The sequence below is a fragment of the Mus caroli genome, unplaced genomic scaffold (assembly GCF_978045245.1).
Source record: "Mus caroli unplaced genomic scaffold, Mus_caroli_1 scaffold_1, whole genome shotgun sequence".
Taxonomy (NCBI): Eukaryota; Metazoa; Chordata; class Mammalia; order Rodentia; family Muridae; genus Mus; species Mus caroli.
The window spans coordinates 185,770,988-185,783,865 of NW_028227256.1; the positions used below are offsets into that span (position 1 = coordinate 185,770,988).

The window sequence follows — 12,878 nt, forward strand, 5'->3', positions numbered from 1 at the left end:
TTAGTTCCCCTGGCCTTGCTCTGCTCTGTCCTGGAACAAACCTTGGAATTCTGTAGACTGATAACTATGGGACTGGCGGGAGTGCTCAGAAGCTGGAAACTCTTACTGCCCTTCTGTTATCCAAGTTCAGTTCCCAGCACCAACATGGAATGTCTCCTGACACCCACACTTTGAGTTCCAGGAGATCCGATGCCCTCTTCTGGCTTTCATGAGCACATGCACACATGTGTATGCAGGTACACATACTCATTAATACATAGTAAAATCTCTCTCTCTCTTTTTTAAAAGAAGTCCTATCTGGAGAAGAAGAAATTACATGATCGATATATTATAGCACTAGACATGGGATCAACCTGACATCCAATTCTTAACACAAGACCAGTTTAAGGGAACTTACACTTCCAGGACATCATAGGAAATGGGCTATTTAGCAAACTGTGCACAGGTATCTCAGAGGTGGTGATGAAAACTGATAGCATGAACTTAGATCCTTGAAGTCATAATGGTATTATAATATTCTGTTTTAAATTAGAAAATTTAAATATAAATGCTGCTAGTAAGATGTGACCATTATAGGTCACACCAGGAAACCTTACCCAATTTTCTTAGAGTTTGCCAATGAGTTTTCTCTTGTGTTTCTTATTCTGAAAACAGAAAGGAAATCCAGTTGATAGATGTGAGACTGATTGCATTTAGGAGAGATGGGGAAGAGAGGGAGATGGGAGAGGAGAAAAAATGAGGGAAGAAGAAGGAGAGGGGAGGAGGACATAGGAAAGGAGACTAGAGGAGGAAGAGGGAGAAGGGGAGGGGAAGAGAGGGAGGTGGGGGAAGAAGAAGAAACAAAACAGGAAAGGATATGAAGAAGAGAGGGAAATGGGTAGAGTTTAGGTTTTTATCAAGTAATTTCATAAATTATTGAGGCCTAAATGTTCTCATGTGTAAAATGAAGCTAAAACTCTACCTTATTTATCTGTTGTTTTTTTCCATCTCTAAAGTTATTTTTTCAAACACTGACTGACTTCTGTAGCTTTTGTGGGTTCTTCTTTCATCCACCCTTCTCTACCCTTCCAACCCCCTAATATTAGATAGGAGAGAAAAAGGGTAGAGGGGGGAGGGGTGGTGTTATTGTTAGACTACTTCCTGCTGATTAGGGCCATTGAGTTCTTTGGAGCAAGTTTGATCTTCACTGTCAGGGTATCTAATTTTTTCTTTTTTCTTCTTCATGTACGAATACTTACTAATCTGTGACCAACAGCAGCCAATCACCAACAAACAATCCACTCTGCCTCTCAGGGCCCTAGCATTTATCTGTCCTCTGACAAATCCCCAGAATTCCAAACATCACACAATTGCAGAAACTATCTACTACTGGCAAAATCATGTCCCTGATAGAGCATGAGGCAAATCATAGTCAGCTGCTGTGGACAATCTGAAGCAGCCCCATGTCCCACACCTGGGATTAAAACAACAGCAACAAAACCCCCATATTCTTATAAGATGTCTCTGTCTTTTTAAAGAAACTGAAACTCCAAAACTGTCACTACAGACTTTCTTAAGCCTATGTAGTTTATCTAAAATTTTAACCAGTTGTATGATAGAAATGGTAGGGTCGATAACATAAATTCAAATTATTTGTGGCAAAAAGAATGGTTTCATATAAAATGAGTTTCAACATTATTTTAAAAATAGTTCTAAGAGTGATATTGAGGGTGGAAGGATCTCTGGCTTTCAGGTATTGATCACGATCAGCAAGTGTCTTTGTAATGAAGGTGATGCTTTGTGGGTCTTTTCCAAAGGGCAGCTTTTCTAGTTCTATTTGAGTCTGTAAAATGCAGATTCCTGTTAGCATTGCCTAAGTTATGAACATTATCACCCATGAGCAGCAGGAATGCTGGGGTGAAAAGAAGCATTTTGTTGCCCCCCAGATCGTAAGAAGCTTAGAGATAAGAACTTCCTGCTGTGGTGGCTGCTAAGATGGCTCAGGGGGTCAGAGCACTTGCTGCTCTTACAGAGGACCTGCATTTAATTCCAGCACACAGGGTGGCTCACAACCACCAGTGACTCTAGCTCCATAGCATCCAGAATTATCTTCAGTTCTCTGCAGGCATCAGGCACACACTTGGTGCATACACATACATACATACATACATACATACATACATACATACATACATACTGGCAGACACTTAAAAATAAATGAAACTTTATACATTAAAAAAGAATTTCTTTTCATTCACCTTCTGCTGAGCCATGAGATTCTGGATGTGGTCTTCCCACAGTCCTCCCATTAAGAATACAAGGAGGCTGCCTCAGATGGAGGGAAGGCATCTGTGCTGATGGGCTCTCAAGAGCCTGACACTCCTCTACCAAGCTGGATGAGAAATGAACTACCACAACTAAGGATTAGAGTCCCAAAACTCCTAACCAGGGAACCAGAATATCTCCAGCTGCTCCTCTCTGAAAATAGGAATTACACAGTTTTTTTTTTTTTTTTTAACTTGGCACCATGCTTTGACTCCATCATCGTGGCAAGCTAAAATCCTATCCAACCACTGCTAAATCATTTTAACATTCTTTTCATTAGTCTTCTCGCCCCCCACCCCCAGATAGAAGGGATTGCTCTTTTCCTTGTATTTCAGAGATAGTTTATAATTTCCAAGGCATCAACTGGTTTATATCCATCTTCTACTACATCAAAATGATCAGTTATGATCATGACAATTTAACAGATAAGAAGTGGGCAAGCGGGTTGAGAGGCTTTGTGATGACATCATGCAGTCAGCTGCTGGAAGGACTCGAGGGAACTGGGGATAAATGCCAGTAGTGAGCATCCTCCAAGATGGTGTTCAGTAAAAAATGTAATGGTAGCTGAGCATGGTAGCGAAGGTCTGTGATCCCAAAGCACTTGGGAGGCTGAAGCAGGAGGATTGTGACTTCAAGTTCATCCTCGGCTACATAGTGGAGTCCAGGCTGGCATAGGCTACATAGGAAGAGCTAGTCTACAAAAGAAAAACAGCAGAAATGGATATAAATATAAATGCTCATTTTTATTTACCTTTCATTCCATGGACCAAAATGAAAGCCCCAGATGTCCTGTTATTTTGCTTTCTCACAGATTCTCAGGCTGGGTCAAACAAAACTGTCTTTCTCATCTTCAACCTGTGGCTGCCAAGGTTGCGCCCAGCCTTGTTCATTCTGGCTAAGGAAAGAAGAAAAGAGATGGAACTCAGGTGGAGTTCCTTCCACATAAGGCAAAGAAACTTGCTGTGAGTCCCTGCAAAAACTCCCTGCTAAACTAGGAGGCTCAGTCCAGCTGGGGTTCAGAAAGCATTAGTTAATGGCTTTGGTAGACGAACAGCAATGGCTGCCACAGACCCTGGTATAGCTGTTGCTGCTTTAAGTCTAGTGACCTTTCTCCTACACCTAGGTTTTTATGCTCAACATCTCTTTCCTCACTCCCTTCTTTCCTTCCCCTTTCCTTCCTCTCTTTCCTTCTTGGAGATCAGCCCCATTGCTTCATGCAAAACAGGCATGTCTTCTACCACAGAGCCACACCTGAAGCCCTACTGAGTATCCTTAGCTAGAAAGCCATGTGGGGCTGTGAAGAGCGCTGGAGCCAGCTCACTTGTCTTGGCTCTCCGGGGATCCTGAAAAAGCGCCAACACTTCAGGCTATCATTTGTACCTTTGAGAAATGAAGATTGAGATTCCAGAAACTTCTCAAGTACTCTTGTTTTCAAGTGATTCTACAGGTAGCTTGAATCACCAGGATGTACTGCCACTCCAACAGAACACCTGGGATCAGCAACCTATAAGGAGGAAGGTTTGGGCTTATAATATCACAGAACAACATGGGCCACACCCTTGCCAAAAGAGGCTTCTTCACCTTCTCATGGAGATTGGGAAACAGAGGGAAAGGAAAGGAAGTAGCCAGGGCCCTAACCCCTTCCAAGCCCATCCCAATGACCCTTCACCCCAATGATCTTACACCCCCATGACCCTTCACTGCAATGACCCCTTACCCATTACCTCCACCTCCTAAAGGTTCCACTGTCTTCCCTGGAGTTAAAGGCTGACAACCAGGCCTACAACTGACAGAGTTTAGGAGATCATCCATCCTCCACTGTGTCATGGTACTGCTATGTAGATAATGCAGTTAATGCTATCTAGCTGACTCCAGTGAGCAAGCCTGGGGGAACCAGACTGAAATTGAGGTTATTGACCAAAAGCAATTACGCAAGGACGTTAAAGAGACAGGGCTGTTGCTTGCTTGGTGGATTACCCAGCTCCTTTATGACCAGCTGGGTTTAGTGTTTGGATTCCATGTAGTCTGGCCCATGCTTGTGATGTATGCACTTCTGTTACTTTCTTAATGTCAGTTCATTCTATGAGAACAAATCCTCTCTTGTACCTTCTCTTTCTGAAGGATTACATTTATGTGTGTACTGGGGCCAGGGGAGAATGGGTACAAATGTGACACCACACGCATGTGGAGGTCAGAAGACAGCTTGTGGAAGTCAGTTCTCTCCTTCTGCCATGTCGGCCCTGGAGATAAACTCGAGTTGTCCTGCTTGGCAGCAAGTTCCTTTTACTGTCTGAGCCATCTTGACAGTCCTTATAATCTCTTCAGGGTTAACCCTGTATTTCCTAGCTCAGAGCTGAATACACAGCACCCTGCTTCACATTCGTGAAAGTAAATTATTTGTCTTTAAGCACCCTCTCCTTTCTCCTCTATGATTTCAGCTCCTGAGATCAAATTCCTTCTCCCCACATCCTTTATCTTAGCATGTTTGCACACACACACATCTCAGAGGAAAGCCAGGGGAGGGCCCGATTCTCTCTCAGCACCAATCTCTGAGTGAAATCCAAACCTACCCACCCAGGAACGGGGGTTCTCCTGGTGCTACTAAGCTACTGACAGCCCATTTTAAAACCCTAAACACTACTCTTGGCTTATAGAAACACTTAAAGACCAGGTCTAATTCTGTGACCTTTGAGGGGGCTGCAGGTCTCACATGCTCCACTCTACCCCACCCTTCCTGCCATTCCGAAACTCCCACCACCATAATCTGGGCGAGCATGTGCCGTGGCTGCTTCAAGCACGCAGAGAAAACCTGCAAAATGTTATGATTTGTTGCTAGGCTCATGGTGTCAACTTAACCGCAGCTGACAAACAGGTTTTAAATAGAACATGTTGCTTCATTATAGTATTTTCCAATGCTTCTCTCTCTCTCTCTCTCTCTCTCTCTCTCTCTCTCTCTCTCTCTCTCTCTCTCTTTCTCACACTGACAACAAACATTTGAAGAATGCCACCACAGAGGCTTAGATGCCACTTCTAGCCACTTACATTAATGTTTAACTTATATAAACTTTACATATGTGTGTGTTAAAAATTAGCAAAACCATAAACAGTGATTTTTATTATTTATTTTATTATTATCTTATTTTTTGAAGAAACCCCTTCTCCTGCTCCAGCTGAGGGTTGTCAGTTGGCCTTGTTTTCATGGCCTGGCTGCCTTACCTGGTGTCCCTGCTACAGATGCTGAGGCTTGCTTCCCCTCCCCTGCTCTCAGCAGACTCCCCAAAAAGTTCAGTCCTACTCAAGCTCCAGGCCAGGGTCAACTGCCCCTACTGGTGTGGCAGCTAGAATTCCCACCACAGTAACACTGCAGTTGTGGCATTTGTCACTGTGGAGAGAGTGACCTGCCACCCTGCCCCTCTATCCTACCTCGCACTGAACAGAGGGGCTGATGGTGCCCAATAGGAACTTTTAATGCCCAAACCACACGAAGGGCCTTAATTGCATTTTAAATCGTGTCTTAGGTTAGTGTGCACTTGTAATGGAAATTCCAAGGGACAATACAAGCCTCCAAAGGCCGTTCCTCTGATGGTTCAATTTTGGCAGCTTTTGTGACACCGCAGATTTTTAAATTCTAAAGAAATTTGATTTTTTAAAAAAATAAAAATTGCCTTGTTAATGCTTGATTTTTTTTTCTTCCATTCTGAACACTGAGGGTCTCCCCAGCTGTTTGTGAGTTGTTTAGGCTTTAGCTGTAAATGTTTGGACATCAGCTCAGAACATCGAGTCAGAGAAACATTCTGCAAGTGTTATCTCCTTGTTCACAGGAATCCGAAGTGGACCTAGGGAAGAATTGTTTAGCGATGGAAACTGAAATAGCAATAAAGAGGGATGGCCAAATTATGTAAAATCACAGTACATGAATAATTCAGCACTCCTTGGGTGTGATTTTTATTTTTAATGTTAAATAATACCAGCATTTCCATGAGCTAATAACACAGACACTCACCAACTGGCGAGTTTTTTTGTTGGGGGTCTGGGGTGAGGGTGAATAGGGAAGGGAGGGAGCTGGGACCAGGAAGTTATCTTTTAAAATGGTGTGTGTTCACTGAGCCCTTGACCCGATTCCCTGTGTTCTAATTCTTCATTTTACTCAAGTTTCACAAACGAGGCTGCGAGAAATCCATCTATATGTGTTTTTCTCTCCTGATCACTGGCAATAGCCACAGTGTCTTCTGAATTCTCTTCTCCTTTGAATCACAAAGTTTGAATCTATGACTCTACGTTCACAAGTATCTAACATGAGTGGATGTTTGTTCCTGTGTCTTGTGGAATAAATTATGTTATTGTTTCTCAGCGTCTCGTGTAGCCCAGCATGGCCTTAAACTTGGTGGGTACTCAAGGATGCACCTAAACTTCTGCCTCTGCCTCCCCAGGGCCTGGATTGCCAGTGTGCATCCCTGCCCAATGCTTTGCATGTGTGAGCAACACTGTGGCAAACTTAGCTTCATCTCCAGCTCACAATTTTCTCTTCTCTTCTCTTCTCTTCTCTTTTCTTCTCTTCTCTTCTCTTCTCTTCTCTTCTCTTCTCTTCTCTTCTCTTCTCTTCTCTTCTCTCTCCTTTTTTTTTTTTTTTTTGACAGGGGTTCTTCCTGGCTGTCCTGGAACTCACTCGCGGTAAACCAGGCTGGCCTCGAACTCAGAAATCTGCCTGCCTCTGCCTCCCAAGTGCTTATAATTTTCTTTATGGTAACGGGTGAAGAGTAACCCAGGTGTATAGTTACTGCGGGAAAGAATGAAGTTCTTGGCAAAGAACTTATTTTAATCCCAAACAAGTGTTAATGCTAATTAAAAGGAGAAAAATTTCCACGAAAATTAACTCGAGGATCATGGAATGCTTCGATAATTTGAGAGATGATGGAATGTGTGTGAAAGCTGTGACATCATTATGAAACCTAACATTGAAAAGAGACCCATTATGAGTTGCACGCGACCGCGATGGGGCGGGGCTCTCCAGGAATGTAAGGTGCACGTGACAAGGCGGGGCTCTCATGGGGCGGAGCGTTGTTGTGTGGGTGGGGTGGGGGGAGGAGTTTACAAGGCAATTTGATCATTCACAGCCACTATACAGAAGAAACCCTCCTAAAGGAACCTGGAGGGTCAGACTCCTGTCAGGAGTATGTAATGAACAGAGGCAGAAGCCACTTACGGAGCCTGCGAAACTGTGACCACAGGAGTCCCTCAGCTTTGTGGAGAAATGCATTTCTAAACACAAGAGAAACAGAAAGTCTGGATTAGGCAATGTGGCTTCCTAAGGGTTAACCGTGACCCAAGCCAGAGTCTCATGTTAACTAGAGGTCAGTGGTGAATACTGGGCAGTTTCTAGGGAGCTTGATGGTGAGAGCACATTTCGTTAATGCTGTGTACATTGAAATCAGTCGTCCTGCTACTTATAAAATAGTGTCGTCTGCGCAGGCATCCTCCAGGGCCTTGGCAGTTAGAATCAGCCTGACTCTTCAGGCAGCGACTCTACAGACCTGTGCTAAAGACTCCGTTCTTAAGGAACAGAACTGGGAGGCGCTCGCTCAAGAGACAATTGGTACATAAGACCCCTCAATGCAAGGACATGTATTCTTCAGTCTGCAGCAGGAGTTATGCCACAACCAACTGCGTAGTGTTCCCAGAGGGAACTCCTGCATCTCCCCGGTCATGCTCCGGAAGGTTCTAACACACCCCATAAGTACCTGAAGTGAACCAACCTATGCCTTCCTTTGCTCATCTGCCTAAGGCTGTAGATAAGAATATTTACAGTGAACAAGAGGCATCTAAGTAAAAAATTTTTTAAATAAAGTTTTATTAGTGTGTATGTGTGCATGGCTCTGTGTGTGTACACATATGGGTCTCTTCAGAGGCCAGAAAAGGGGATGGGACTCCTTGAAGCTGGAGATGCAGGTGACTACGCTGCCAGGTGTGCGTGCTGTGGGTGCTGGGAACTGAGCTCTGGTCTTCTACAAGAAGAACAAGCTTTCTTAACCAGTGACCATTCCATTACTCACAAGAGAAATTTCTTACTGAGAAGAAAATAGAAGGAAAACTTGTTTCCTCCAGATTCTCCCTAGGAACAAAAGATAGAGTACATGTTAAACATTTTAAACTGACTTAAAACACGTTAAACATTTCAACCACACATTTCCTGCTACTTTCTCTGGCACGCTTGCTTTACTTTTAAGAAGGGAGAAAGTGATTGTTGCAAACTGGTTTTGCCGGCATCCCTGAGTTTGATAAAGGAACAGAATAGAGATTTCAAACATGCGTCGGGCTTTCATTAACGATGATCGTTAGCCCCATTCTGAACTATTGACAAAATGTTATAACATTCTTGAAAGCTGGACTTGTATTCTTTTAAATAAAGAACTAGTTAATCAGAGGCTCATTCTAATGAAAATGATCTAATTCTGCTGCTAAGTGCTAACTTCGAAAAAAGGGGAGGGGGAGCTAAAAGATTGTTTGCAAAAATGCATATCGATTCACATAAATCAATGCTGGAGCCTGATTGAGGTGTGAATTCCCCTGGAGTTCCCGAAATGCCCTCTATCTTCCCTGTGCAATAGGAGAAACTGTTTGCCTGCATTTTGATAACCAACATGGAAATTAGATATTAATATATACGGGGAAAGACAGAGACGGAGAGAAAATACTTAACAGCCCAAGAAGGCAGGAATTGTGCCATTACTCACAAGTGGCAGTGCCATGAAGAGCTTACTCTGTCATCCTGTAACAAGGGCAGGGCTGTCCCTGGGCCCAGGTGCCACACAGTGTACAGGAGAACGCCACCAGCCTCATTACATGTACGTGCCTGTGCGCTTTGTCTAAAGGACAGGGGCTTTGTAATCTGCTCCTGTTTGCTCTCACACAAATATAACAAATAACGGGAACAGATGTGAAGTCACACTTTTGTTTAAAGCTTAAGAAATAGTAGGTCATAATTATTGTGCAAAAAGAAACCTAGATTTTTAAAAGCTTATTAAGGTTGATTGTTGCAAAATTCTCCTTTGTCTTTTGAAAAACAAAACAAAACAAACAAGAACAAAACAATTAAATAAACAAACAAAAACAAAAACCAAAAAAACAAAGCAAAAACAAAGCAAAAACCCTCTCCTTGGTCTGCCAAGGTGCCAGCAAGGCCAGGTGACCTCCAGTGAGACTTGATGACCTTCAGAGGCAAGTCACTGTGCAATCGACATTTGCCCATGGTGTGTGTCTACACTGTGCGGGACACAAATATGAATCCGCAGTCTGTCTCCTGCTCTGCAAGTTAGCAGTTCCTAAGAACCATCTAGAAACCAGGTAAAGAATCAGGTGTTCCGTTTCCTCTGGGATTTTTGCCTTACCGGCAGACATGCTTGATTTTCTCAGGTTGCTACAGAAGGAGGCAGAAGCAAAGAGGGGCATATTTGTGCATGGAGAGGTGGGTGGTCTCCTTTGCACTGGGGCTTCAGGGGGTATGGATGTTGACTGACTTGCTTCTGCTCACTTGAATTAGCTTACTAAGACTTAAACTGTTTTGAAGGCTGTTTGAGTTAACAATAGGAATGTAAAGGCCCCCAGATAAAAATCTTAGCTGATCTGTTCATGGACCCACTCAGCACTTATTCATGTGGTAAGATCTCTTACTGGGTATTGTGAACTAAGGCTGTTTTGAAAGCTTGCAAATAAGCCGTTTATTATCTGCTTAAAATCAAAACAAAAAAGCCTGATGTTCTGGGAAGGAAAAAAAAAAGTTAAGGGTGTTTGCTAAATTTCTCTATTCTTACTCTCTAAGGAGAATTAGGGCAAAAGACAAGAGATTATTATTCTTTATTTTCTTTTCTGGGATGTCTCCCTAATGTTGAGCAAAGTAGTGCATCATAGAAGCTGAACACATATTTTCTGAGTGGAAGAATGGACATATTGCATAGTCTGGGAATGAAAAGACTAGCATGTTACTCTCATTGACGAATCCACTGTCCACAATAGGGCTATATCTGCTACTTGTTCAGGGTAAGATACTGACATTGGTTACTGAGATCAGAGAGCAAGTGCTTGGTGCGCATTGTTAGATGGAATTGCAGGGTTGTTTTCTTTAAAATTTATTTGCTGGTTAAATTTAGAACTGAGATAAAACATATGAGACCCATATTGATAACATGTTGATCTTAATGAAAGCCTAACCCTTAGTCATGAACACATAAAGTGAGAGTGCTTTATTTCTGAAAACATTCTAATCTCCCGTGCTGCAGACAATGTAGGAAGGGCTTGCGATGTGTGAGAAAGTCCCTGAGTCTAGGGACTTACCTTCATGCTTCCTCTTCCCACTGGTAGTCCTCTTCCCTCCGATACTGGCTTCTCTTATGTGGAACCCCACTGCCATTGTATGGTTTGTTCGAATATGGAGAAATGGAGTTAAAGGCGTGGGTGTCCCAGGTCTGCTTTGCTGTAGTTTTCTCTGAGGTAAAAGGAAGATAATGAGGATCAAAGATGCACAGTTCCTATGACCACTAAGAAGATGCTGTGTGCGCAGTACCTGACTGGTTTTCAGCAACTTTAACCATGGCTTAGCTTAACTTAGCTTTGTGTCCAGATGCTTCAGATTCTATGAGAAACCCTCTTAAATTATGGATAACTGAAACTCACCAACATCCTGGTGTTCCCGGGGTCCATCTTGCGCGTTTCTTTCAGGAGAAGAGTTGCAGGCTCCTCCTCTTCCTCCAGGTTTACACACAGAAGCACTTTCTATTTGAGGGATGTCAGCCCTGTGCTGGGGCTTCTGCTGTTTTTAAATTACATGTCTTAAGCTTGGACTCTGCAGTGTGAATGATAGGCCCTAGTGATGTTGATATAAAAATTAAAACTGTCAACTTGTATTAAGATTTAATCACTGGCTAGGGCATATGAGCCACCATTTTTTTTTTTTTGTTTTTTGTTTTTTGTTTTTTGTTTTTTGTTTTTATGTGGGCTCTTCTGATACACTTAAAAAAACCAAACCCTACAGATCTGTGTACAAAATCTTTTTTTCTTTTTTCTTCTTCTTCTTTCATTTAACTCTTCTTAAAGAAGCTCTCAACTGCTTTATGTTGAAGACAGGACAGGAGAAGCAGTCCACAGTGCTACTTCCGGGCAGGGTAGATGTACTGCAGTGGGATTCACTGACCTTCCATGATCTTTCATGCACACAGAGGGTGCACTGGCATTTTCACTGTGCACAAGAGGAGTCTTAGGGGGGAAAGCCAGTTGGACAAGGTTATTGCTCCAATGCTGGAATCCAAATCCTAGCCTTTTATTCTATCCTTCTAATATCTACCTGTATGCATATTGCCTTCATTTTTGTAATCTTTAAGATAATTATAATTTGCTCAACATCTGGGAGTAAATATCCAGGAAGAAGTGGTAAATTTTAATATATATTTAATGTAATATATTTAATATAAATATGGATGTATTTCCATTAAAAATATAAGCTTATAATTATACAATGTGTACAAGAAAGTAAAAGCTTGTTTTTCTTGTTTTACTTGTGAAATTTCCATGCATGAGCACTCTATTTAGATTAAGTCTACTTTTGCCTCTCTTCCTCTAGATCTCTTTTTACCACTCTCTCATTTCCTCTTCTTTATTTTCACATACACACACACACACACACACACACACACACCACACACACACACACACGTTAAGGGTTTACTTCATGGGATTGGATAACCTATTGGGTCTCTTTGCTGGAGAAGGCTGAATCTCTCTGTCTACCTCAACATCCATTAATTGACTATAGCTCTTGACTTAGGGGTGGGGCCTTGTGATATTTTCCTCTACCAACTTTGGCATGTCTACTGGTACAATCACTGTTCAGGTTTTCTTTCGGCAGCCATGTTCTGAGATTTCATGGATCAGCTGCTCTGTCAGTTCTAGGAGACACTATCTTACACCAGATGTCCTAGTCCTCTGCCCCTGCAATCTCTTACAATCTTCCTGTTCTCTCGTCCATGGTGGTCCCTGGGCCTTAGGTGTAAGGACTGGGTTGTAGATATATCTATCAGTTAGGATTGGATACCGGTCTACAATTGAACTCCTCTACAGAAGTGACCCCCTTCCTAAGGAGCATCCTTTCTCAGAGCACCAATGTATGTAGGTACCAGAGGCTACCTCTTTTGTCTCAAACAGAGACAACTTTCAGGGTTCATCTATGCTTTGAAGCTTTTGTGGAGATCTACTGCATTGCATGTGAATAACTTCATCCGCCCATGTATACTTTTTTAACCACTCATTTCTTAGGAACACTGTGGAGTAGATAGACTCCTGCACACAAACATCAAAAGCTGTTCTCAAACAGCCAAGATATGACAACCTTCAATAATCTCTGTTTGATGAATTTTTAAAGTTCCATGGATCTGAGACCAGCTACCCCAAGTGTCTTTCAAATATCACCCTTTTACCACTTTTCTGATGATTAATTTGTAGAAACAAGTCCCAAGAAGGCAAAGGCAGCCAAGGCTTAGTTTCAGGCTTCAGGCACTGCTAGATTTGACTATTGATGCCTGCTTTGC

At 42.5% G+C, this 12,878-nt stretch overlaps 1 protein-coding gene across 9 annotated transcripts in view; it reads left to right on the plus strand.

The window, feature by feature from the left end:
- Esrrg (estrogen related receptor gamma) overlaps window positions 1-12,878 on the plus strand; it is a 614,884-nt gene that overhangs the window by 337,514 nt on the left and 264,492 nt on the right. Inside the window, exon 1 of one of the 9 annotated variants that reach the window (XM_029477739.2) lies at window positions 8,355-9,645. The exons of the other annotated variants lie outside the window; for them this stretch is intronic. The gene's annotated coding sequence lies outside the window, so the exon portion shown is untranslated. Of the gene's footprint in view, window positions 1-8,354; window positions 9,646-12,878 lie in introns of those variants that run through there. 9 annotated transcript variants of the gene reach the window in all.